At 39.4% G+C, this 25,350-nt stretch overlaps 1 pseudogene; it reads right to left on the bottom strand.

The window, feature by feature from the left end:
* Positions 1–10,547: 10,547 nt before the first annotated feature.
* On the bottom strand, positions 10,548–12,054 carry LOC122905407 (annotated as a pseudogene).
* Between the last annotated feature and the right edge of the window lie 13,296 nt (positions 12,055–25,350).

The raw sequence follows: 25,350 nt of genomic DNA, 5'->3' as shown, positions 1-25,350 counted from the left end.
CTTTTTTAAAAATTTTTTAAAAAGGTTTTATTTATTTATTTGACAGGAATCCCAAGTAGGCAGAGAGGGAGGCAGAAGGGGGTGGGGGAAGCAGACTCACCGCTGAGCAGGGTGCCAGATGCAGGGGCTCCATCCCAGGACTCTGGGATCATGACCTGAGCCGAAGGCAGAGGTTTAACCCACTGAGCCACCCAGGCGCCCCTCCTCTCTGAATCTTAACCATATTTTTCTTTGTTTTTAATTTTGTGTAAATAGAAGTAATACATATTTACTATACACAATTTGAGTGTACATTTGAGAGTACATGGTTTGAGCACATTATAAACAATTTTGAGCAAGCAAAAAAGAGGAGTATCACCTGCAGTCCCATTGTAGAGAACCATTGTTGGAATTTTTCTTCTGATGCCTGTCTGACATAAGCCTTTGTTCAAATGAATCTTAAATCCAACTTCCAGTGCTTCTCCAACAACTTCCTAAAACTCATTTACAGCTCCTTAAAAGACACCTCTGGTGGGATGCCATGGATGCCTTCAAATGAAATACATCCAAACCAAATTTATTGTCTTTCCTCTCTGTACCTGAAACTGGTTTTTCTTCTTGCTTCCATTTCTGATTGGTTAATAGAGACTTGCTGTCATTAGTCTTTTTCCTTCTTGTCTCTAAGCTCCACGTCACTCAGTCATAAAACAGATCATTTTAATTTCATCTACAAAGTCCTTTATCACGTGGTCTCAGGAGACTGTTTTAGCTCTCTCCTTGTGCTCTCTACTCCCTTCCACTTCAACCCTCTGTCTTATTCTGCAATCTAACCGTCACTCCCCATTGTCAGAGATTCTCTTGTGCTTTCTTCCTTCCATGTGGAGCTTATGGCCACATGTGCAAAACCATTTCCTCTCTTTCTGGTGTAGCAAATCTCTAATTATCATCCAAGATCGGATTAAGTGTCCTTACTTGTAGCTGAGATACTCCTGTTCAGGTAGAATGAATCAAGGGCCAAACACTTCCTACATTTGCTTTGATTTGTTCTGCCTGGAGAAGAAGCCCATTCAAAGGGCTCCTTCTGATTGGTTTTAGATCTATGAAGACGACCTTTAAAGGATGGACTTAAGGTGTATTTCAGACTACTGACCTGAGACCACTGAGTAGATGTTATGGAGAGGAAGATTTTTCTTCAGATTATGGAAGAACTGTAACCTTTAGTGATGTATAGCCGTGGGAGTGACTTTATAAACTAGTTAGATTTTCATCAATAGAAGTGCACAAGCAAAGACTAAATGACCATTTCTCCTAGATTTATTAATTTAATCAACATTATTAATCACTTTACCAGCTTCTGTGCTGGAGGTCTCAGGATGAAAAAATAAAATCTTTTCTTTAAGGAGCTTATAGTCTAATGTCGTGGTTCTCAACCTAGCTGCAGATTACAATCACAGACCAGTGATTTATTTCCATTTCAGAGATCCCGGAGGACAGAGTCTGGGAAACATCCTCCAGTGTACAGCCATGGATGGTTTTAATCACGTACGGTTACTTTTCAGAGTGCTGTTTATTTAATACCTACTCCAGGGAAGGCTATATGATGTTCATTTATTCTTTCACCAAATACTTTTTCAGCCCCATCTTTTGTGTTTGTCTCTGGGCTAGGTACCAGGAACATATCAGTGGACAAAAACAAGGTTCCTGCTTTAGGGAATTTGTAGAAGGGTAGAATATGGACACCATACAAACATATGACAGTTGGTAACAGTCAAAGAAGAAAAGTAACAGAGGTGAGGGGACAGAGAGGAGGTGTCTGTTATCTATGAGGTCAGGAAAAGGCTTTTGATGCTATGGCTTTCCAGCAGAGCCTGAATGTAGAGGGGGATCAAGCTCTGCAGACATCTGGGAACAGGGTTTCCAAGCTATGGAATAGCAAGTGCAAAGGCCTTGAGAGAAGCATACACTTGACATGTTCAAAGAGGAATGACCCACTGTGGCTGGGGTGGAACAAGTGAGGGGGAAGTGACAGGAGATGTGAACACCAAGATCATAGGGACGTGCCTTTTAGGACACATTGAAGACTCTGACTTTTATTCTGGTTGAGAGGAGAGCCCAGGAGGTTTTGAGTACAGACATAACATGATTTATATGAAAAAAGTTAAACCCAGCTGCTGTATGGAAATAGTGATAGGACATGGGTGAAAACAGATTAATTAGGTTATTCCAATGATCTAGGTGAGGCATTATGGCAGCTTAGATGAAGGTTTTAGGTGTGGAATGGTAAGAAGCAGTTGGATTCTGTGTATATTTTGAATTAAAACCTATTTTTATATATTTTTAAGGGGACGATAGGCTTTACTAAGATCTCCCAGGGAGTGACTTTATTATTTATTTATTTATTTAAAAAAATTTTTTTTAGAGAGGTGGGTGGACAGGGGCAGAGGGAGAGGGAGAGAGAGAATATTAGGCAGGCTCCTCATCCAGTGCAGAGCCCGACTTGTGGCTTGATCTCAAGGCCCTGAAATCATGACCGGAAACAATATTGAGAGTCAGATGCTCAAGGGACTGAGCCACCCAGGCACTCCACAGAAGTTTCTTTGAAGGTGACCAAGTGCTGGGGCATGTCAGAAGAGGTGGGAGAGCCAGTGGAAAAGAAGGGGGCCCTGGGGCTAGATGAAGAAAGTGTTGAAGGAGAAGCCAGTAAGGCACTGAATCAAATGTGTTGTTAGATGGAGCAAGAGGAAGGCTGAGAATTGATGCTTGGAATTTGTGAGGTGGAGGTCAATAGCGATTTTGACAAAAGCAATTCTGATTGAGGGGTAGAGGCAAGAATGTGACGGGAGTGGGTTCAGGAGAGAATGGTGAGAACAGGCAGTTCTTGGAAGGAACATTGCTAGTGGTTGTGAGGGGGTGGGAGAAAAATGGCAGTAGCTCAAGGGGGAGTGTACGTGGTTACTTGGGGGCAGTAATGCCAAACTGTACTTCAAGGCTTCTTCCAAATGCAAGATTTTGTCCTATAATTAGTGGCTCTGGTTTTATTTATTTATTTTTAAAATATCTTGTTAAAGACTTTCTTGAGGCACAAGTATAGTTTTCTCTCCTATTTAATTTGAGACTTTTAAAAATCTAGCTCAGCCATTTTATTGATACCACATGACCTCCTCCTTTCTGGGTTGGGGATGTCTTTAGTTTTCTAGGGCTCCCATAATGAGGTGCCACATACTGGATGGCTTAAAGAACAGGTATTTATGGTCTCACAGCTGGGGAGCCTGGATGTCTAAAATCAAGGTGTCAGCATGATTGGTTCCTCCTATTCCAGGTCCCTCCCCTTTGCTTGTAGGTGACCATCTTCTCCCTCTGTCCCTCTTCCCTCTAAGCCTGTTTTTGTGTATAAATTTGCTTCTTTTTTGAGGATACCAGTCGTATTGGAATTGGACCCACTCTAATGACCTCATTTAACTTGATTACTTCGGTAGAGCTTGTCCCCAAATCAGGTCACATTCTGAGGTACTGTGGATTTGGACTCTATCGTATGGATTTGGGGAGAGGGCCTGACACCTTTACTTTCTCATAGGCTCACTTCCGAAGTTTTATTCTGATAACATTTAAAATTTTTCTGCTGGGTGGTTTTTAGGCACAATTAGCCTATTCATTTTGGGGACATTAGGAATTGCTTTAAGAGAGCTGGGGCCAGGAGGTGGATTTCCTGATGTAAAATGAGCACTTGCTGATTCGGAACTTAGGTCAACTGCGTTTTTGAAAAAAATATAAAATGAGTTAGAAAGGTGATTTCTTAAAACTTTCTCTGAACATGAGGCTAAACTTTTCTTAGACTTCTCAGTCACTTTCATGTTTGAAATCGTCGAACAGGTAAGCTAATAGATACAGACTCTCTCTGCGTTGGGAGGAAGAAGAGGTAAATCAGTGCCTTCTCTAGGAGTATGTTTACCTTAAATACATGGACCATCTCCCTGGTACTACAAAGAGGAAAGCACAGCCTAGTTCTAAATAAAGGCCAGCATGTGATCCTGTAGTATCTTACCCTTGTTATAGACAGAAATTAAGTTGTTTATTATAAGAAGTTTTTTTGTTGTTGCATCACAGAAATTGGCTCATATTTGCTTAACTGGGTGCATGATCCCAGGAAATGTCTCCAGCAAGATCTTGCCTCCCCTGTTCTCTCTAATGAGTTGCTTTTCCAGCATCAGGTTTGGTTGGAATATAGGTCATTAAGATGTATCCTCATAAAACAGCTTTGTGACTGTAATGGATGTTACTTGGAAACCATTAAACTACAGGATGTAACTAACGACTGTAGTTGTCAGCACATGGGCCCGCCAGTGCTCATTTCTTCATTAGCACAACAAGGAAGACATGTAAATTTAATTGTGGAATAGTAGATAGTTTTCATGGGCTTATTACTCCTTTATAGGACAAGGCAGAATATAGTGTTTTAAAATGAAGAAAACATCTGTGGTGAAAATTAGTGATAAATAGAATACTTACTTGGATTTTTTTTTTTTAGAAGATTTTATTTATTTATTTGACAGAGAGAGCGATCACAAGTTGGCAGAGAGGCAGGCAGGGGGTGCGGGGGAGCAGGCTCCCTGCTGAGCAGAGAGCCCCATGCCATGTGGGGCTCTATCCCAGGACCCTGAGACCATGATCTGAGCCAAAGGCAGAGGATTAACCCACTGAGCCACCCAGGCGCCCCTTGGATATTTTTAAAATCACTTTTTGGTTTAGAAACCTGTCATTTGGCAATGCCCTGAAATAACCTGAGTGAATCTTTGGGAGACAGTCTTGATTGTTTTGTTTATTTGTTTGTTTGTTTGTTTTGACTTTGTATTCTTGGTTTAAATAATAAAATAATTTTTTCATATTGTTTAAACATGAAAAAAACCCACTCTGAATAAGAAAGTGAATTCTTCACTAGTATAAAATAGCAGCAAACATATCCTCAGTGGGGTTTCCACAGGTTAAGCCTGGCAGTAGTTCAGATAATAACTACATTAAAGCAGACAATTTGTTAGGATGGATTCTTGTTCTGGGTCCACAGTCTACCTAATTGATGCCCATGGCTCAGTGAATTCGGATTCGATATTCTTGTGCATTCATGAAATCACAGCCCTTCTTCCAGCTTCCTCCCTTACTTTCTTGTGTTCAGTGACTCTGGAAAGGCATCTTTTTCTTAGTATTTTCTCAGTGACTGTACTGATGGAATACAAAGAGCATATGGAAGCAGATATATGCGTAGGTCTTGATTTTATGTTTTGGTAGACTGGTTTATTTAAGCAGATACAACAGGCGAATATGTTTGTTGAAAGTTTGCCTTTGTACCAGCTGCTGCTTTTTCCTCTTTCCGAGGCTGGCCTGCCAGAAATGCACACCTTTATTCCCACACTGTTTGACAGAAGTTTCCAATTGACAATTTTTCAATGGGTTAATAAGTTCCCTGAGAAATGCAATATATCTTCAATGTGTATATTTTAAGAATGTTGAGGAATTTTGAAGAATTATGCTCAAATTTGATTTTGTATGAAATGGAATGTTTTAAATTTATTAGAACTATTTAATGATAGAGGATCAATGCTCCTTAAATATTGTTTACAGAATTGGCCTTAATTTACAACAGCTTAAAAAACATAGTCTAATTATTCAAAAGAAAGATTTATTTTTATTTTTATTTTTTTTTAAAGATTTTATTTATTTATTTGACAGAGAGAGATCACAAGTAGACGGAGAGGCAGGCAGAGAGAGAGATAGAGGGAAGCAGGCTCCCTGCTGAGCAGAGAGCCTGATGCGGGACTCAATCCCAGGACCCTGAGATCATGACCTGAGCCGAAGGCAGCGGCTTAACCCAGTGAACCACCCAGGCGCCCCTCAAAAGAAAGGTTTTATTTTAATCTCATTTTTGGGGGGCAAATGAATTGCTACAGAGGTAATGTTCATCTGGTTGTATATGTGCCAGACTGGGGTGGCATGGTCATTGACCAGGGAGTCAAGGGACCCAGGTATGGCATTTTTCTTACTGGTAGTTGACTGTTGTGCCCTTGGGGAACTTGATATCTCTTGGATTTGATCTTATCATTTGGAGGAGAAAAAGATTGGTTTAGATAATCTATCAGGCTTTCTTCCTCTCCCCCTTTATTTCTTGTAGTTTTATATTTTCGGAGAAGGAAGGGTTATGCCTTTGCTTCTTATTGGACACTTATTGGATGCTTTTGACTAAGTGGAATTTTTTGGGTCCATGATGGTCATACTGGGCAGAGTGATATAGTTTGATAGTTTCTAGAAACTAAGCATTATCCATAAATGGTCAGCAAGAAAGTTTGGTGAATCTGGCCCATGATACTTCTGGGTTGTTTTTTTGTTTTTTTAATTTTTAAAGATTTTATTTATTTGACAGCACAGGTAGGCAGAGTGGCAGGGAGAGGGAGAAGCAGTCTCCCCACTGAGCAGAGACCCTGATTTGGGGCTTGATCCTAGGACCCTGGAATCATGATCTGAGCTGAAGGCAGATGCTTAACTGGCTGAGCCACCCAGTGGCCCTGTTACTTCTGTTCAACATGGAGGCATGTTTGCATTTTTTACCAGCTGATGATTGGCTCTATAATTTCATCTAGTCATCCAAGTCAGTTGAGTTTAGACATTTATCTTGAGATACTTAACTTTTCTCAAGACAAGGTTTTGGGGAGTTAGAAAGTCTCAGCCTTTTATAATTCTGCCTTGGGTTACGGGATGATCTAGCATAGATAGGACTCAATCTTAGTAATAACTTTTATCTGTGACAGCCCAGGATTTTTTCCTGTAGGGAAAGATTCACAGGTTATTGACATGAAGCAGTCATGAGTGAAATTTGCTTTTCTTTTGACTCCTCCTTAGCCACTGGCCTATGGCCTTATTTTCACTTCTGAGACCTTTGTTTTCTCATTTGATCTTGTCCCACAGGGATATTTATAAGAAGAGTTACTCCTGAACAGAGATCTGTTCTTAGGCTCAATATTATAAAGATATTAGTGTTCCACAAATCTATATGTTTAAAAGCATCTTCCTAAATTTATAATTTTTCTTCTTTGGGACTGTGTATCTGTTGGAGGGTGGAGTAGGAAATAAAATGATCCTTGGGTTTATTAGAATGTGTTCTGAGATAGGCTGGGAAAATTCTGAAAAAGAAGTGGTAAGAGGAGGTGTTCTTATAATCTATAAATGGGAGTATTGAGTATTAAAGCCATTGTAGGAATAGTTGGGTGACATATGTCAAGAGCTTTGAAACACATATTCTCACCAAGTATTTTATATCTTAAGTAAATTGGTTAACACTGATGTACTTATAAGTAATTCATCTCAGTGTTATTCATAAACAACACCAAATTTTATTTTATTTCTTTTATTAGAGAGAGAGAAGGAGGGGGAGAGAGGGAGAGAGAGAATCTTAAGTAGGTTCCATACCCAGCACAGAGCCCAACACAGGGCTCGATCTCATGACTCTGAGATCATGACCCGAGCTGAAATCAAGAGTCAGACGCTCAACTGACTGAGCCACGCAGGTGCCCCACAGCCTCAAATTTTAATAGGTGACTGGTTAAATTGTTTCCTGTGTTAAATGGAATACCATGACATATTTATTTACATGGAATAGGTTTATAATATGTTAAATAATATAGTATGTTATGAAAGCTTTGGTATATAGGTATAGAGATATGTGTATTTATTTGAAAAAATGGAAAACAGATTAACAGTGGGTATACCTGGGTGGCAGGGTGTTATTCCTCTTACTTCATATGCTTAATCTCTATTTTTAATTTTCTACCAAGAACATGCATTCTTTGAGAGGAAGTAGAATACAACAAGTGAAGCGTTTGAGAGCATAGGACTCCGAAGCCATCCTGGCTGGGTTTAAATCCCAGTGCTGTCACTTCCTGCCTGTGTAGTCTAGAGGAAGTCACTTTATCTCTTCATGTCTCTTTCTCATCTGTAAATCAGAGATGATGTTCATAAGTAACAGTAGTACCTACCTCATAGATTCATTGTTAGGATTCAATATGCTTAATGTATGTGAACTTTGGGAACAATTTATAGTTAAGTACCATATTAATGTTGCCTATCATTATTTGTTAATAAGAATAGAGAGCAATTGAATGAGAGACAGATGGACAGACAGACACACTAGCATACCTAGAACTCACTGGTAGAGGTAATGATCTCTTATGGTATCAAGCATATCAAATAGAAACAATTTGGTAAACTTTAAAGAGGGATGTGGATTAGATGTTAATCTTTCCCCCTTATTTTTTAACTTTTAAAAATACAGTGTAATTCGCATAACATAAAATTAACTGTTTTATTTTTAATTGACTCTTTTAAAGTGAAGAGTTCAGTGGCAATTAGCCTATTCACAATATTGTGCAACTGTCATTTTTGTCTAGTTCTATTTTTTTTTTAAAGATTTTTTATTTATTTATTTGAGAGAGAGAGACAGTGAGAGAGAGCATGAGCGAGGAGAAGGTCAGAGAGCGAAGCAGACTCCGCATGGAGCTGGGAGCCTGATGTGGGACTCGATCCCCGGACTCCAGGATCACGCCCTGAGCCGAAGGCAGTCGTCCAACCAACTGAGCCACCCAGGCGTCCCATTTTTGTCTAGTTCTAAAACATTTTCCGGCATTTCAAAATAAAACCCTGTGCCTAGTAGGCAATTTATGTCCATTCCCCAATCCCTCCTGTGCCTTACAACCACCAGTCTGCATTCTTTGTCTATGTACTTATTCTGGATATTTCATATAGATAGAATAATATAATACGTGATTTTTTGTGTCAGCCTTCTTTGACTCAGCATAATGTTGTAGGGGGGCTGTCCACAACATAACATGTAACAGTAGCTCATTTCTTTTTATGGCTGATTAATATTCAGGAGAGTGTGTGTGTATTATGATTTGCTTATCCTCTGATGGACACTAGGGTTATTTCTTCATTTTTGCTCTTGTGAATAGTTCTGCTATGAATAGATGTTTACTTTTATTAATTAATAGTTTCTTTTGGTGGTACTGGTGGTGTATTTATTGTAAAAAATGCAGAAAAAATTAAAAATAGAACTACCCTATAATCTAGGAATCCCAATACTGGGTATTTACCCCTGAAATATATGGAACATGAATTCAAAGTGTTACATGTTTCCCTATGTTTATTGCAATATTATTTACAATAGCTGAACTATGCAAGTAGCCCAAATGTCCATTGATAGATAAATGGATTAGAAGAAGTGGTATGTGTATATATATATATATGTAGTGTGTGTGTGTATATGGGTGTATATATATATGGGGGAATATGTGTGTGTGTGTGTGTGTGTGTGTGTGTATGGGAATATTACTGAACCACAAACAAGAATGAAATCTTGCCATTTGCAACAACATGATTAGAGCTAGAAAGCATAATGCTAAGGCAAATAAGTCAGTCATAGAAAGAAAAATGCCATATAATTTCACTCATACATGGAATTTAAGAAACAAGACAGATGAGCAAAGGAGAAAAAAAGAGCCAAACCAAGAAATGGACTCTTAACTATAGAGAACAAACTGATGGTTTCCAGAGGGAAAAGGGGTGGAGGGAAATGGGGGAAATAGAAATGGGGATTAAAGAGTGCACTTGACATTATGAAAAAAATAAAAAAATTAAAAAAATTAAGAACTGCAAAATGCAAATAATCCTAATTTACATTTTAGTATAGACCCTTTCAGTATTTTTGTGCATCCATACACGTATAAAAACACAGCTATGTGGGACACGTGGGTGGCTCAGTTGTTAAGCATCTGCCTTCCACTCAGGTCGTGATCCCAGGGTCCTGGAATTGAGCCCCACATTGGGCTCCCTGCTCGGTGGGAAACCAGCTTTCCCTCTTCAACTCCCCCTGCTTGTGTTCCTGTTCTCACTGTGTCAAATAAATAAAATCTTTACAACAGCAAATAAAACAACAACAAAAAACCACAGCTGTGTACAAAAATAAACCTTTTAAAAAGAAAATTGAAGATCATATTATACATTCTGGGTTTTTTCCTCATTAAACTTTGTTTTAATGGTTCTTAAATTCTGTGATAGATTTTTTGGTCATTTCCATGAGAAAGTACTCTCTCTCTCTCTCTTTTTTTTTTTTTTGAAGGTACTCTTTGTAAAAACTAGTAACTTAAAACTCTCACTCACGCATGAAGCAAATGGTCCAGAAAACATTCTCCTTTTCTGCTGAAGGTTTTACGACACATTGGTAAAATTAACTAGTCTTCTACTGTTAAACTTCAATGACCAGTTGAGATAAGGAGTTCTGAGACCATTCTTCCTCCACTGATTAAGACTGGCATGGTGGCATGGTGGTGTAATATTCATCTAGCTTTCCGAGCTTCTGGGCAGACTTGATGACTTTGCCAGCTCCAGCTGCCCAGTTGTCCACTGTCTTGATGACACCCACAGCAACTCCCTGTCACATGTCATAAACAGCAGAATGACCCAGAGGAGGATAGTCAGGGAAGCTCTCAACACACAGGAGCTTGTCAGAAACCCTATCAACAATGGAACTTCATCAGATTTCAAGGATTTGGGTCATCTTTCAGCCTTTCCCCCAGCATGATGACCAAACTTCAGCAAATTTGCAAGCAGTGTGAGCTGGCTGACACTCCAGCACAGGTGCCTATCTGGCATTGATTTGGCCTGGATCCTTCAGGAGAATTACCTGAGCCATGAAGCCACCTGTTTCCATTGCTGGGTCACTTTTGCTATCACCAGGCACAATACCACAGCAAACGTATTTGAGAGATACATTCTTGACATTGAAGCCCTCTTTGTCCCCAGGAAGAGCTTCACTCAAAGCTTCATGGTGCATTTCATCAGAGTTTACGTCAGTTGTAATGTCAACTGGAGAAGAGATGGCCATCCTGCAGGGTTTGAAGACCCCATTCTCCACGTGGCCCTGGTGCCAATACCATCCATTCTGTACCTGTCTTGGAGAGAGAGACCTAAGAGCTGGTCAGCTGGAGGAGCTGGTGGCGGGATGCAGTCCAGAGCTTCCAGCGATATGCTTGCACTAGCACTGCCATCTTCACCAGAGACTTTCCATCCCTTGAACCAAGGCATGTTAGCAGTTGGCTTCAGCATGCTGTCCCCATTCCAACCAAACTGACACCAACGCTACTGTGTGGCGGTTGTGGCCAATTTTCTTATGTCGGTGCAGACTTGCTTAATGATTTTTTGGTGTCTCTTCCAGCTCTAGAGTGGCTCAATGGAATCCGTTTTCTTTCTTTTTTTTTTTTTTTAAAGATTTTATTTATTTATTTGTCAGAGAGAGAGGGAGAGAGAGCGAGCACAGGCAGACAGAGAGGCAGGCAGAGGCAGAGGGAGAAGCAGGCTCCCCGCCGAGCAAGGAGCCCGATGTGGGACTCCATCCCAGGACGCTGGGATCATGACCTGAGCCGAAGGCAGCTGCTTAACCAACTGAGCCACCCAGGCGTCCCGGAATCCGTTTTCTTTTCTTTTCTTTTTTTTTAAGATTTTATTTATTTGTCAGAGAGAAAGAGGGAGAGAGAGCAAGCACAGGCAGATAGAATGGCAGGCAGAGGCAGAGGGAGAAGCAGGCTCCCTGCCAAGCAAGGAGCCTGATGTGGGATTCGACCCCAGGACGCTGGAATCATGACCTGAGCCGAAGGCAGCTGCCTAACCAACTGAGCCACCCAGGCGTCCCCAGAATCCGTTTTCTTAATACCAACAGTTCTTTCACACCCCGTGGGAGATCAGAAGGGCGTGCTCACGGGTCTGCCCATTCCTGGAGGTACCTGCCTCAAATTCCTTAACACCAGCAGCAACAATCAGGACAGCAGAGTCTGCCTGAGTTGTGCCTGTAATCATGTTTTTGATACAGTCTCTGTGTCCTCTGGTATCCGTGGAGGTCACCTCATACTTGCTGGTCTTGAGTTTCCGCAGGGCGCTATCAGTGGTGGTAACATCACATTCAATTCTCAGTTTATCCAAGACCCAGGCATACTTGAGGGAGCCCTTTCCCACCTCAGCAGCTGCCTCCTCAAATTTTTCCATAGTTCTCTTCTTCCCACCACATTTGTGTATCAGAAGGCCAGCAGTGGTAGACTTCCTGAATCTGCCTGTGCACCAAAGACAATATGGATATGAATATTTTCCTTTTCGTTTTGGCTTAAATTTAGTGATGGTTTTCATGACACCTGTGTTTGGATGGCAAACCTGCTGTGAACAAGCGAGATTCTGTTTCATGTCAGTACTTACCATCTAACATTTATTAATATTTTCTGATGTCTATAAGTGTTCTGGCTCATCATGGTTTTCAATAAACAGTATTTATTTTACCAATTTCTTGATAAAATTTTAGCTTTTGGCTTCTATTTAAAGCTACAAAGAATAACTTTTTAGATAAAATATTGCTTAATTATTGTCTAAGGATAAAGTCCTAGGAATAGAAGTGTTTTGTCAAAGAGTATGTGCTTTTTTTTTTTTTTTTAAAGATTATATTTATTTACTTGACAGAGAGATAGCACAAGTTGGCTGAGAGGCAGGGAGAGGGAGAAGCAGGCTCTCAGCTGAGTAGGGAGCCTGATGCAGGGCTCAATCCCGGAACCTTGGGATCATGACCTGAGCTGAAGGCAGACACTCAACCTACTGAGCCACCCAGGCATCCCGAAGAGTATATGCTTTTCAGGCTTTTGGCACACACACGGCCAAATTTCTCTCTAGAACTGTTGTGCTGATTTACATTCCTCTCAGGAATGTAAATGAGTGTCTGCTCCCTCTTATTTGCTCATATTCTTTTATTCAGTCATTGTCATTTTAACAAAAAATGTATCTGTTTATATTGTATTTTTATTTCTATTCATATAAAATGTTTCACTATATGTTTGTTGTTTTCCTTTTGTGAACGCCTACTTCATGACTAGTGAATTTTGTCTTTTTCTTAATAACTAGAATTTTAAAAATATATAATGAAGTTGTAAACCTTGACAATTTGTTACAAATATGTTTCCTAGTTATTTGTGTTCTCATTTTATGTTATTTGGTCACAGGGGACTTACAAGGTTTATGTAGTGAAATCTATCATTCTTTGCTTTTTTTGGTTTCTGCCTTTGTGCGTATATTTTTCTCAGTTTTCCTTAAGTGATTGGTATTTGTGCTTGGTGATGAGCAAAAATCTTATATTGTCCTGTGTGAATGTGGTTTAAAACTTACATATTGGGGCGCCTGAGTGGCTCAGTGGGTTAAGCCTCTGCTTTCAGCTCAGGTCATGGTCTCAGGGTCCTGGGATCGAGCCCCATATCAGGCTCTCTGCTCAGCAGGGAGCCTGCTTCCTCCTCTTTCTCTGCCTGCCTCTCTGCCTACTTGTGATCTTTCTCTCTGTCAAATAAATAAATAAAATCTAAAAAAAACAAAACAAAACAAAACAAAAAACTTGCATATTGTTCACATATGCTTCTCATTATTTATTTGCCAAAGAAGAATTTTCTCCAGTGACTTAGACAAAATTGCAATTCCCTAAGAACTTCTTGAACCACCAGTCTAAGATCTTTTGTGTTAAACTTCAGAGAGAGACACAGATCATAGAAAACAAGGGCATATATTCAGGGAACATGTTTCCATGGTGTGGCTTCTGTTGGAACATATTCTCCTTATCTTCTCTCCATATTTTCTCTGTGTCCAGAGTCTTATAACTTGCATTGACTCTTGAGGCAGTGAGATCCTCATTCATCAAACAGATTGAACTTGTTCATCATGCCCAATTTATGTGTACAGGAAATTGGACTGGTTCCTTTGGGTGCAAATTGTGTTTCCCCTTTGAAAATAATTTAACTGGAATACCGCAGTTATGAGGCATTCCAATTCATTTGCCTTTTTCCGTCTTAGGGAATCATATGAATCAATGCTAACCTAGGTAAGAAGCTGACATCTTTTCTTGGATTAAAAATTGGAAGTGACTTTTCTGGTGGTATAAAAAGCAACATCTGTTCACTTTAGGCTGAGGATGTTAATGACAAGTCATTTAGTCTTTGTTTTTGGATTTTATTTCTAAATGATCTGGACTTTTTCTGTTTGTACAAAAAGAAACATGTTTATTATAAAGGGGATCAGAGAACAGAAGCAAGCCAAACATGCCAAGATGGTAACTACTCATACCTTTGTACAGATCCGTTCAGATCCCTTTCATGATATATATAGTCATTCACACATTTTTATAAAAATATGGTCATGTTATAATCATATCATGAAGATACTGCCATGTCAGAGTAGATGTATACAGTTTAAAATAAATTCACCACAAGCTACTGTGTGGGTGCATCAAAATATAATGTGGCAGTTCCCCATTGTCTGTCATTTAGAATGTTTTCTACTTCTTGATATTACACGTGTGTAATAAACATTACTGTAGCTATATCTTTGCTATATCTAGATATTTACCTTTACATATTTCCTTAGGACAAATTCCCCAAAATGGGATGTCTCCAATTTCCTAATCTCTGAATCTTATAAATTTTTTTTTAATTGGAATTGCCAGGAATGTGAAAAGTATAGCTTGGGTACCTTTTAAAATGTATTACATGATATCAAATAAAAATCCTTTAAGTTTAAAGGCATTGTTTATCTTTCTATTTCTCTCTTGCTAGCGATTCATCTTCCCCTCTTATTTTCTTCATTGTAGAAAACAAATGTGAAAGGGTCAGTGTGATAGGAACTCTAGATTTTTTTTTTAAGATTTTATTTATTTATTTGACAGAGAGAAATCACAAGTAGATGGAGAGGCAGGCAGAGAGAGAGAGGGGGAAGCAGGCTCCCCGCTGAGCAGAGAGCCCGATGCGGGACTCGATCCCAGGACCCTGAGATCATGACCTGAGCCGAAGGCAGTGGCTTAACCCACTGAGCCACCCAGGCGCCCCTAGTTTTTTTTTTTTTTTTTTTAAGATTTTGTTTATTTGACAGAAATCACAAGTAGGCAGAAAGGCAGGCAGAGAGAGGTGGGGGGGAAGCAAGCTCCCTGCCGAGCAGAGAGCCCAATGTGGGGCTCGATCCCAGGACCCTGGGATCATGACCTGAGCTGAAGGCAGAAACTTTAACCCACTGAGCCAGCCAGGCATCCCAGGAATTCTGGATTTGCTTGCTATCTTTATTCTTTTTGAAATGTCAGTTGTGTGTGGGGGGGTGGGGGTTAATTTTGAGGACAGGTTTTTGGAATGAAAGTGTTTATTCTTCTGACCATGCCTGTTCTATCTATTTTGACATTTGGAAAAGTTCTTACAGTTGACCTTACTGTTGACTGATGATTACTTTCCTTGTTTTCAGCTTCTGCCCTCTTCTTTTCCATGGACATGTAGTTGCTGAGCAAGATGACAGATATAGAGAGAAGATAGGTCCTGTGTATATAAAGAGAAGATAGGTCCTGTGTCTCTCAGCATGGTCATGCAATCTGGTGTGGCTAATACTGTAACAGGGTCACTTCTTATATAATTGAGTAAAGCAATTGGAACATTAACTGTAAGTTATTTGGTCATTGCTCTGTTTTCTATTTTGGGTTCTCTTCCTCACAAGTCTTAAAACTTTGTAACCTTGAACTTTATAATTTTATCAAGATGAGTGATCTGATTCTGAAAATGAAGCTACAGATTGGGGCTAAAATATTCCAGGATACAAAAATACCAAGATGCAGAACAGATTTGTTGTCAACAAAGTCTTTGAGAAATGGTGACTATCTCTCTATTTCTTGAAGGTTAAGAAAGAATTGTCTACTTGTTTGCTTTCATGTGTTTAGATTTGTTTGTCTCGGGTTTCAGTTTCTGCTGTGAATCACTGAGCCCAGAAAAGGGCGCAGCGCTAATTTAGGAAAAGACCTGAGTGTGTGAAGGTAATCACACCTTCAGAGAGAGATTTGTTGCCTGGAGAAGAAATGGTGCTGTTATTTCCACTGCTTTAATTAAGGCACTGGCCAATGCAGTCTTGTTGACTGACAAATAACCCACTTTAGGAAAACCTGTTGTATAAGGATTTCAAGCTGAAACCAGAAATGTAGTGATATTATCAGTAGAAAAAGAGTAGCAAAGACCGGGGATTAAAATTGGTGTCAGGAAAATTTTAGGCAGATAATTTGTGTCCACTGACACAAATAGGTTATATGGATATAATATTACAGTTCACAACCAATTTATCAGTTTTATGTGTGGTCCTAGATTTTTTTTTTAAAGATTTTATTTATTTATTTGACAGACAGTGATCACAAGCAGGCAGAGAGGCAGGCAGAGAAAGAGGGGAAAGCAGGCTCCCCGCTGAGCAGAAAGCCCGATGTGGGGCTCGATCCCAGGACCCCAGGATCATGACCCGAGGTGAAGGCACAGGCTTTAACCCACTGAGCCACCCAGGTGCCCCGTGTGGTCCTAGATTTTGATAGAGAATTGTTTTGGTAAAGATTGTTTTGATTAAAGATTAAAGCCCAAAAGGTATTTTATGCATATATTACAAAAATTTATGAACTATATGAGGACAGACTTTGTAATATACTACATGATTATTTCCTGGAAACAGAAATCTGTCATTCTATTAACATACATGAATACTCTTATTTGTATGGGGTTGATTTACAGTTATAGCAGTGAACTTTTTTTCCTACAACGAACCACTTTTTTTTACAGCTTTATTGAAATATGATTTATATACAAAAAGCTATACGTATTTAACATAGGTAATTTGTGAGTTTGGACGTATGCATTTGTTGAATCACCATCATAATCAAGGTAATGAACATATCTATCATCTCCAAAAGTTTTCTTGCATAGAATTTACTTTCTAAAGTGAATCAAACAATGTTCAGTTTATATGCAGTTTTGATTTTACTATTTTCTCATGTAAATATAGTTCTATATTATAGGAACCAATAGCTGTCTAATGATATTGAGTGAGATAAAAAGTTTGCTGATTTATTTTTTTTTAAGATTTTATTTATTTATTTCACAGAGAGTGAGAGAGCACAAGTAAGCAGAGCTGCAGGCAGAGGGAGAGAGAGAGAAGCAGGCTCCCTGCTGAGCAGGGAGCCTGATGCAGGGCTCCATCCCAGGACCCTGGAATCATGACCGGAGCCAAGGCAGCCGCTTAACCAACTGAGCCACCCAGGTGCCCCTAAAGTTTGCTAATTTCTTATATTATATGGGCACTTTGTATAAGTCAGTATTTGAATTTTAAAATTTATACCATGGTTGCTTCACTTCAGCAAAATTTTTTTGGTTATTTCTTTTATCTTTATAATATTTAGGAATCACATTATTGTGACTATTTTTTTTTAAAGATTTTATTTATTTATTTGACAGAGAGAAATCACAAGTAGATGGAGAGGCAGGCAGAGAGAGAGAGAGGGAAGCAGGCTCCCTGCTGAGCAGAGAGCCCGATGCGGGACTCGATCCCAGGACCCTGAGATCATGACCTGAGCCGAAGGCAGCGGCTTAACCCACTGAGCCACCCAGGCGCCCCAATTGTGACTATTTTTGAATAGAGTAGATAATGTGTGACATTGAAGTGCTTGATATTCTGGAAATAAAGCTGTGTTCAGCTATTATGTTTAGCTTCTTCTTACAGCCCCATTTTAACCAAATCCAGTATTACCAGATAATTATCTGGAAATGTCACTTATTTAAGCATTCACCCTTTTACCATATACATTTAAATCTTGTTTTGGGTGATCATTTTGGTTTGTAAAGTTGCTGCAAAGGCTGAATTAACAAATACTGAACCTTTGCTCCCAGTGGAAATAGGAGACTCTGGTTACAACATTTTCATCAGCTGATCAAAACATAACCTTGTGTTTGTGTATGTTTCCATTTAAAGGCATCTTGTTTAATATACCTTGTTAACTCAATGATATGGAAGTCATGACCAAGGACACTATAACTCACTCTTGAAGGAAGCTTATGTGATACATGTGTTTTCTCCATAAGGTACGTCACAACCTTCAGCACTATGCTTGGGGCCATTTTAAAAGGTGAAATCACCCGTAGACAGCCAAAAAAAAAAAAAAAAAAAGGCAAAAAACCTGACATGCAATGTGCTGCCCAAAGGACACTTGTTTAGGACACGAGAGGTGAAACAGGAAGGCAGAGTGTCATCTTGTTTAATTTCAGCTGGGGAACATACATGTTGGATGACTCAAATGTTTTGCTGCTCTGGGCATGGCTGTGAATGATGGTGAGAGCACCATGAGTATTGCCCTTGGGGTTACAGATAAATTTTAACAAGCAGAAGAATTTGCACATGCAGCCTGTGCAAAAAATGAGAATCAACTGTAGCTGTTTTTGGAAATACTTTGAAATATTTCTAAAATGAAATAGAATTGGACATAATTTAAGCTTAACTTGATGCTGTAAGCTCATTATGAAGATGCTTATAAGGATGATTCAACAGGATTTGAGGGTCTGTCATTGCTGCTCCCAATGTGTCTGACTCCACACCAATGGCCCCAGTGGTTCACCCTTGTCCTCTTTACCCCCTGCCCCTCCATCCCTCCAACCCAGCCGGTACTTCTCACTGTGGCAGCTTTAGGTACCTAACACCTTCGTTCCGTTTCTTGCTGCTCCTAATGTGCTGTCTCTTATAACCTGGGAGGAACCTGGAGATTTTAGGAGAAAGCAGAAAACCACACTTACTGAATGATTAAGAATAGTTTTTAGATATAAGTTAAACTCCATCAACTTTAGAATGAGACTGAGAGAAGAACGAGAGTGCATTTGTGACAGTGATTTTCCCTGCTGACTCTGAGGCTCCTGTTTTGTTAACATTTTGTTTTCTACAATGTGTAAGTTAATTCAGAATGTGTGGACCAACACTCAAGTTTGGCTTAATTTAACATCTTGAGCTGTATTTTCTTTTGAGAGTATATATAAACAGTGGTAGAAAGCAGAATTCTGTTGGTCATTTTTGCATACATTCCTATATATAGGTACCATATTTTCATTTTATAAGATTGGATGCTGATGTCTGGAAACAAGCTCAATATCTTAGAGTAATAGCAGAACTGATGAGGAAGTCTGCCAAATTCTTTGTCCAGTGTTCGATCACATTGCTACCACATTTATAGAATTTTGTTTTACTTCTTTCTTCTTTAGGCCAGCTTTAAATTTTTTCATGGTCAATTTTCTAGAGGCTTCTTAATCATTAAATTTCTTCGGATTTAGTCCAGTGACTTACTCCCTGGTCTAGCTGCAGACGCAGGCTGTGTGAAATTGTTCCCTTCTATGAACAGTTGCCGATTTAGAGCTACCTTCTGCCAAAGGACCCATTTCAGATATGATTTTTGTTACACTTTGCTTATGCCAATTGGAATGTCCTTTTAATCCCTGCTTATCTAAGATTTAGTTTCAATCATATTTTTGTTGCTGTGCAATATCTGTCAGGGTGTTATACATTGTTAATGCCAAAGCGATCACTCGCTCAGGATAGAGACATGATGTAATCGAGTAAAACCTAATGATTGGATATAGATCTGTACTGCTTAATACTATCGCCACTAGCCACCTGTGAGTGTTGACCACATGAAATGTGGCTAGTCCAAACCGAGACGCGTTGTACGTCCAGAACTCACACTGATTTCCATAATTCAGTACAAATAAAAGAATGTAGTTTTTCATTAATATTTTATATGCTTAAATATTTAAATGATTATACTAGTTCAAGATGTAGTATTATAATTAATTTTACCTCTTTCTTTTCCCTTTTTAATGTGGCTACTAGAAAACTTAAAATTACATATGTGAGTCACGTTAGTACTTTATAGTCTATTTCTTTTGGGATGTTATATACCTGGTATCAATGTTATGCTGGATGTTTAAAATGTACAGACTCTCTCTCTTATTTCCTTCTCTGATCTTTCCTCCCCTACTTTGAATACACCTGTTATGTTGTCCTTTGGTAGAAGGTAAGAAATATAATACCCTTGTCCAATGACGAACTCCCTAGTGGCTCACCAACTACACTTCTCATTCATTATAGGTAGTAGTTATGAACTCTGTAGAAGTTCCCAAGATACCAAATTAGTAAAAGCTGAGTAATAGAAGAATACACACACACACACACACACACACACACACACACGAGGAAGTTAAACCAATTGGCAAGTTAGAGAACTCACCAGAAGTGAAAAAATGTATTGAAAATTGGCTGAAAGGAGATTTGGAATAAATATCAACAATCCATGCTCAAGAGACTTTTTTTGAAATTTTTTACTGTCAGTCAATAAGAACTGAATATTACCAGGGTGTTGAGTAGCGTGCATTTTAAAAAGCTGGATGCTATTGTCCAGTATATAGAGGCGGATGCACTCCAGGATACATTCTGCTCTTTATTATTTTGCTTAGTGTAGTATCAAGGACAATTTTTTAAAAAAGATTTTATTTATTTATTTGACAGAGAGATCACAAGTAGGCAGAGAGGCAGGCAGAGAGAGGGGGAAGCAGGCTCCTTGCTGAGCAGAGAGCCTGATGCGGGTCTCCATCCCAGGACCCTGGGATCATGACCTGAGCCAAAGGCAGAGGCTTTGACTTGAGCCACTGAGCCACCCAGGTGCCCTATATTTATTTTTTTATATTATACCCTACACACACACACACACACACACACACACACAAACACTAGTTTTAATATGCTTATCACAATTAAGTCTCTACCTTTAGGCAACAATGGAGATCCATCTCTAATATTTGCTGGTGAATTTAAAGTTTGATATCATGTGATAGGTAAAAAAAATGTAATTGGAAAAAGGCTATCCACTTGCTGGCTATAGAGGGAAATGGTATATTCTGGCTCGGAAATAATGTTGATATAGTGGTGCTGACAGTATTCTTTTCCTCTGAATGTTTTGTCTGACAGTATTCTTTTCCTCTGAATGTTTTGTAAGAGTATCCTCTCTGGATTTCTCTGTTCTGTGGAGCTGGTTTTAGATTTGGTTAGTTACATTAGACAAAAAAAGTACCACAGCATGAAATAATTGATCATTTTATTTCTTGTTCATCACAACTGATCAACTTGGGTGCCTGTTTGAGCTGGTTTTCTCTATGCTGGGTCAGTGTTCTTTGAAATGTCAACAAGTTAGACTAGTTACCAGGTTAGAGGTTAGGCCTTAGTTAACTGAAGTGTTCTTTTACTGACTTTTTTTTTTTAATTGGCAAAGGGGGGAAGAACTTCAAAGTTATGTTTTGCTAATTTTCTTTCTTTAATAACTTGATTTTAGTTATTTAGAGTGTTCCCTCTCTATGATTAACTGCCCCTAAATATTCCTCAACCAGAAATATTTACTCTCTCATTTTTTAAGGAGGCTTGGGTAAGTACATCTGTTAAGTTAGAAAGTTTAGGTTGGTTCCTTCCATTAATAAAATATTATAGTTCTAGACGAGAGGATAGTCTTAAAGATAAATGGTTTCTGAGTTCTTTGGGTCCTACTCATTGCTTTACGATGATTAAGCGTAATAGCTACTCTTGGACGCATATTTGGGACCACTGCTCTCCTGTACTGTGCCTCTGTGTGAATTTAAAAAAGAGGTGGCGGTGCCTTCTGGGTGGGCGGAGATTGCACCGTGTGCCCTGGTACCCTTCATCAGTGCCATGAAGACCGATTTTTTTTTTTTAAAGATTTTATTTATTTATTTGACAGAGAGAGATCACAAGTAGACAGAGAGAGAAAAGGAAGCAGGCCCCACACTGCACAGAGAGCCAGATGCAGGGCTCGATCCCAGGACCCTGAGACCATGACCTGAGCCAAAGCAGAGGCCCTAACCCATTAAGCCACCCAGACGCCCCGTGAAAACTGAATTTTAAGACTCCATCTCCCTCCTTTCCCTCACAAGAATATGTTTATAGTGTTCAAACTGCACAGCCATGCAAGGATTCCTTAAGGAATATATTACATACATTATCTAATTTAATCTAAAAGTCACTTCAGATCCACCCAAGCATTAAGCCCAACTGCTCTTACTTATTTTACTGGAAACATTTATTTTTATGGCCATGTAGAATTTTAATTTCCCCAAATGAGGAAATTGAAATTTCTATAAGCCAAGTCACTTGCACCATGATGCAGGGCTGGCTAATGATGCCATGGGGAGGGGGGCGTGCCACTCCTATATTGGCATTGCTCAAAGTCTGTTCTCTTCTCTTCTAATGCCTAATTTCAGTACTAGTTTTATGGCCAGAACTTAAGCGAAGTAAAGACAGACAAGTTGTAAGCAAGGTTGGATGGTGCTGGTTATCAAATTATGGAATGTAATAAGATTGATGAGAATTTATATGAGCCTTCATGCTTTCTTAAGCTTGAGAGCTTTAAAGATTTTTTAGACAGTAGCTCATGTAGGATTTCCACTGGTTTTATATTTATAAACTATAATGGTTCCTGTCTATGAGTTATGTAGATAATACCATCCCTAGAGAAACAGTAAAGACAGTAGCAGAATGAGTCTCTTCTCTCTGCTGCTCTGAGGTTCATCTCTCCTGTCATCTCCTAAAAACAGAAATTCTTAGGAATTCACATTTTTAAAGTTCATGGTGGCCTTTAATAGAAATGTAACAGGAATGTATAATAATATGTTGTTTAGCTTTTCCCAAACGAAAATGGGAGTATATGTAAGCCTGCCCCATTCAGCTATCACTTTAGTTCTGTGTTAATATGAACACAGATGAAAGCTGTAGATAGTGCTTCTGATAGTTTGTTTCTACTCCCTACATTGGACCTTTCTTTTGCTTCATTTGTATCTGTAAAATCAACTTAGCCTTCCTCAAATCCCAGTTTCAAAGAGTTCCAGCAGCAAAGCTGACAAAACTCTTGGCAGAATTACTTGAAAGTATCAAGAGTCTTGCTTTTAGTCTCTCCTGCCCCTCCGTACCCACCAGTATATTTGCTTACAAGAATTAAAACTCCAGATCTTCCTCAACATAAGATGGTGTTACATCCTGATAAACTCATCAAAAATTTAAAATATTGTAAGTCACGAATACCTTTAATACACCTAACCTACTGAACATGATAGCTTCACCTCGCTGGTCATAAACGTGCTCTTAACACTTAGGCAAGCCTGAAGTTGGGCAAGATCCTACAACATGAAGCTCATTTTATAATAAAGTGATGAATATCTCATCCGGTTTATTGACTATTGTCCTGAAAGTGAGAGACAGAATGGCGGAATGGGTACGAAATGGTTGTAAGTGTATCCATTGTTTACCCTGGCGATCCCAAGGCTGACGGGGAGCTGGGGCTCACGGCTGCTGGCCTGCTGGCCTGCATCATGTGTGAGTATTGTACTGTATGTCTCTAGTGGCTTTTGTGCCATTGTGAAGTTGAAAAATCTCAAGTGGAACCATCCTAAGGTGGGGACCCCCTGTAGCTGTAGAATGATGATATGTAGGAAATATTAAATGCAAATTCCACTGTAGAGTTTGACAACAGCCGCAGGCACAGACTTTGTTTCTGAATCTGGAAAAAAAATTTTTTTGGAGAAATGCAGTGCTTTGAATTTGGGCCTTTTCTTTTCTTTTTTTTTTTTTTAGATTTATAGTTAACTTTACTCAAATTGTAAAATTTAAAAATAACAGTGGAAAAAAACGTAGATTTATAGCAAGGCTCAGAGGTGAAGTCTTTGAGAAGTTTTGGCCCTTCCCATTATGCTGCTGATTTTTTTTTTAATTTTTAATTTTTTTATAAACATATATTTTTATCCCCAGTGGTACAGGTCCGTGAATCGCCAGGTCCACACACCCCCACAGCACTCACCAAAGCACACCCGCCCCCCAATGTCCATAACCCCACCCCCCTTCTCCCAAGCCCCTTACCCCCAACAACCCTCAGTTTGTTTTATGAGATTAAGAGTCACTTATGGTTTGTCTCCCTCCCAATCCCATCTTGTTTAATTTATTCTTCTCCTACCCACTTAAGCCCCCATGTTGCATCACCACTTCCTCATATCAGGGATATCATATGATAGTTGTCTTTCTCCGCTTGACTTATTTCACTAAGCATGATACGCTCTAGTTCCATCCATGTTGTCGCAAATGGCAAGATTTCATTTCTTTTGATGGCTGCATAGTATTCCATTGTGTATATATACCACATCTTCCTTATCCATTCATCTGTTGATGGACATCTAAGTTCTTTCCATAGTTTGGCTATTGTGGACATTGCTGCTATAAACATTCGGGTGCACGTGCCCCTTTGGATCACTACGTTTGTATCTTTAGGGTAAATACCCAGTAGTGCAATTGCTGGGTCATAGGGCAGTTCTATTTTCAACATTTTGAGGAACCTCCATGCTGTTTTCCAGAGTGGTTGCACCAGCTTGCATTCCCACCAACAGTGTAGGAGGGTTCCCCTTTCTCCACATCCTCGCCAGCATCTGTCATTTCCTGACTTGTTGATTTTAGCCATTCTGACTGGTGTGAGGTGATACCTCATTGTGGTTTTGATTTGTATTTCCCTGATGCCGAGTGATATGGAGCACTTTTTCATGTGTCTGTTGGCCATCTGGATGTCTTCTTTGCAGAAATGTCTGTTCATGTCCTCTGGGCCTTTTCTTTTTAAATGAATTTACTTAGACCCTTCAAAGGTAGTATGTATAAGAACAGTTTAAACACTGAGGTTTTACAGGGTGTTCTTTAAAGCTTTCCTAGTTTTATTGGAGAAAAAAAAAGAACTCATAACTCTGCACACATACCTTCATTTTAGTGCAAAAAATATTAATAGGTCACTTTCGAGATAAACTTATAAAACACTTGGTGAGTACACTTCATCGTTATAAGTTTGCTTGATAGCCAGTGGTTATCTTGAGCCTTCTTAGGGATGAGGGTGAGAAGACCAGAGACCAGTTTTAGGAACACTAGTCTGTTCACGCCTCCTCTAGGTGCTCACCTGCTTTCCTGGACTGTTGGATTCGCCTCTGGCCTGACTTCACATGTGAAATAGCCCTTTCTTCCTGATCCTTCCTTATCCTGAACCACTCCACTGACTAAAATTAAACTCTGACACCTCTGTCAGTAAAAGCTCCCATATACTCTGTCTTCAAACTATTTTTCTAGGTGTTTTCTTTCTTTCCTTTTTTTTTTTTTTAAAAACTGCTCCTTTTCATACTCCACTCCCAAGTCATACTGTCTTCTCCCAGTTCTTGCAATAAGTACTACAATGTGTGCCTCAGTGCATGTCTCCATAATGTTCCCTTTGTGCGGGTCACCTTTTTCACTCTGTTCCCAACTTCTTTTCTGTCTGTTGAGACCCTGCCCATAGACACAATCCCTCTCTCCTCTGTGAAGCTACCCTAGGATCTCTTGGGCAGAAGTCAGTGCTCTCTCTGCTTACCCGTTCAAGTT

The sequence above is a fragment of the Neovison vison genome, chromosome 4 (genome assembly GCF_020171115.1).
Source record: "Neovison vison isolate M4711 chromosome 4, ASM_NN_V1, whole genome shotgun sequence".
Classification (NCBI taxonomy): Eukaryota; Metazoa; Chordata; class Mammalia; order Carnivora; family Mustelidae; genus Neogale; species Neogale vison.
The sequence above is the reverse complement of the archived record's forward strand: the minus strand, read 5'-3'. Positions and strand labels throughout refer to the sequence as shown.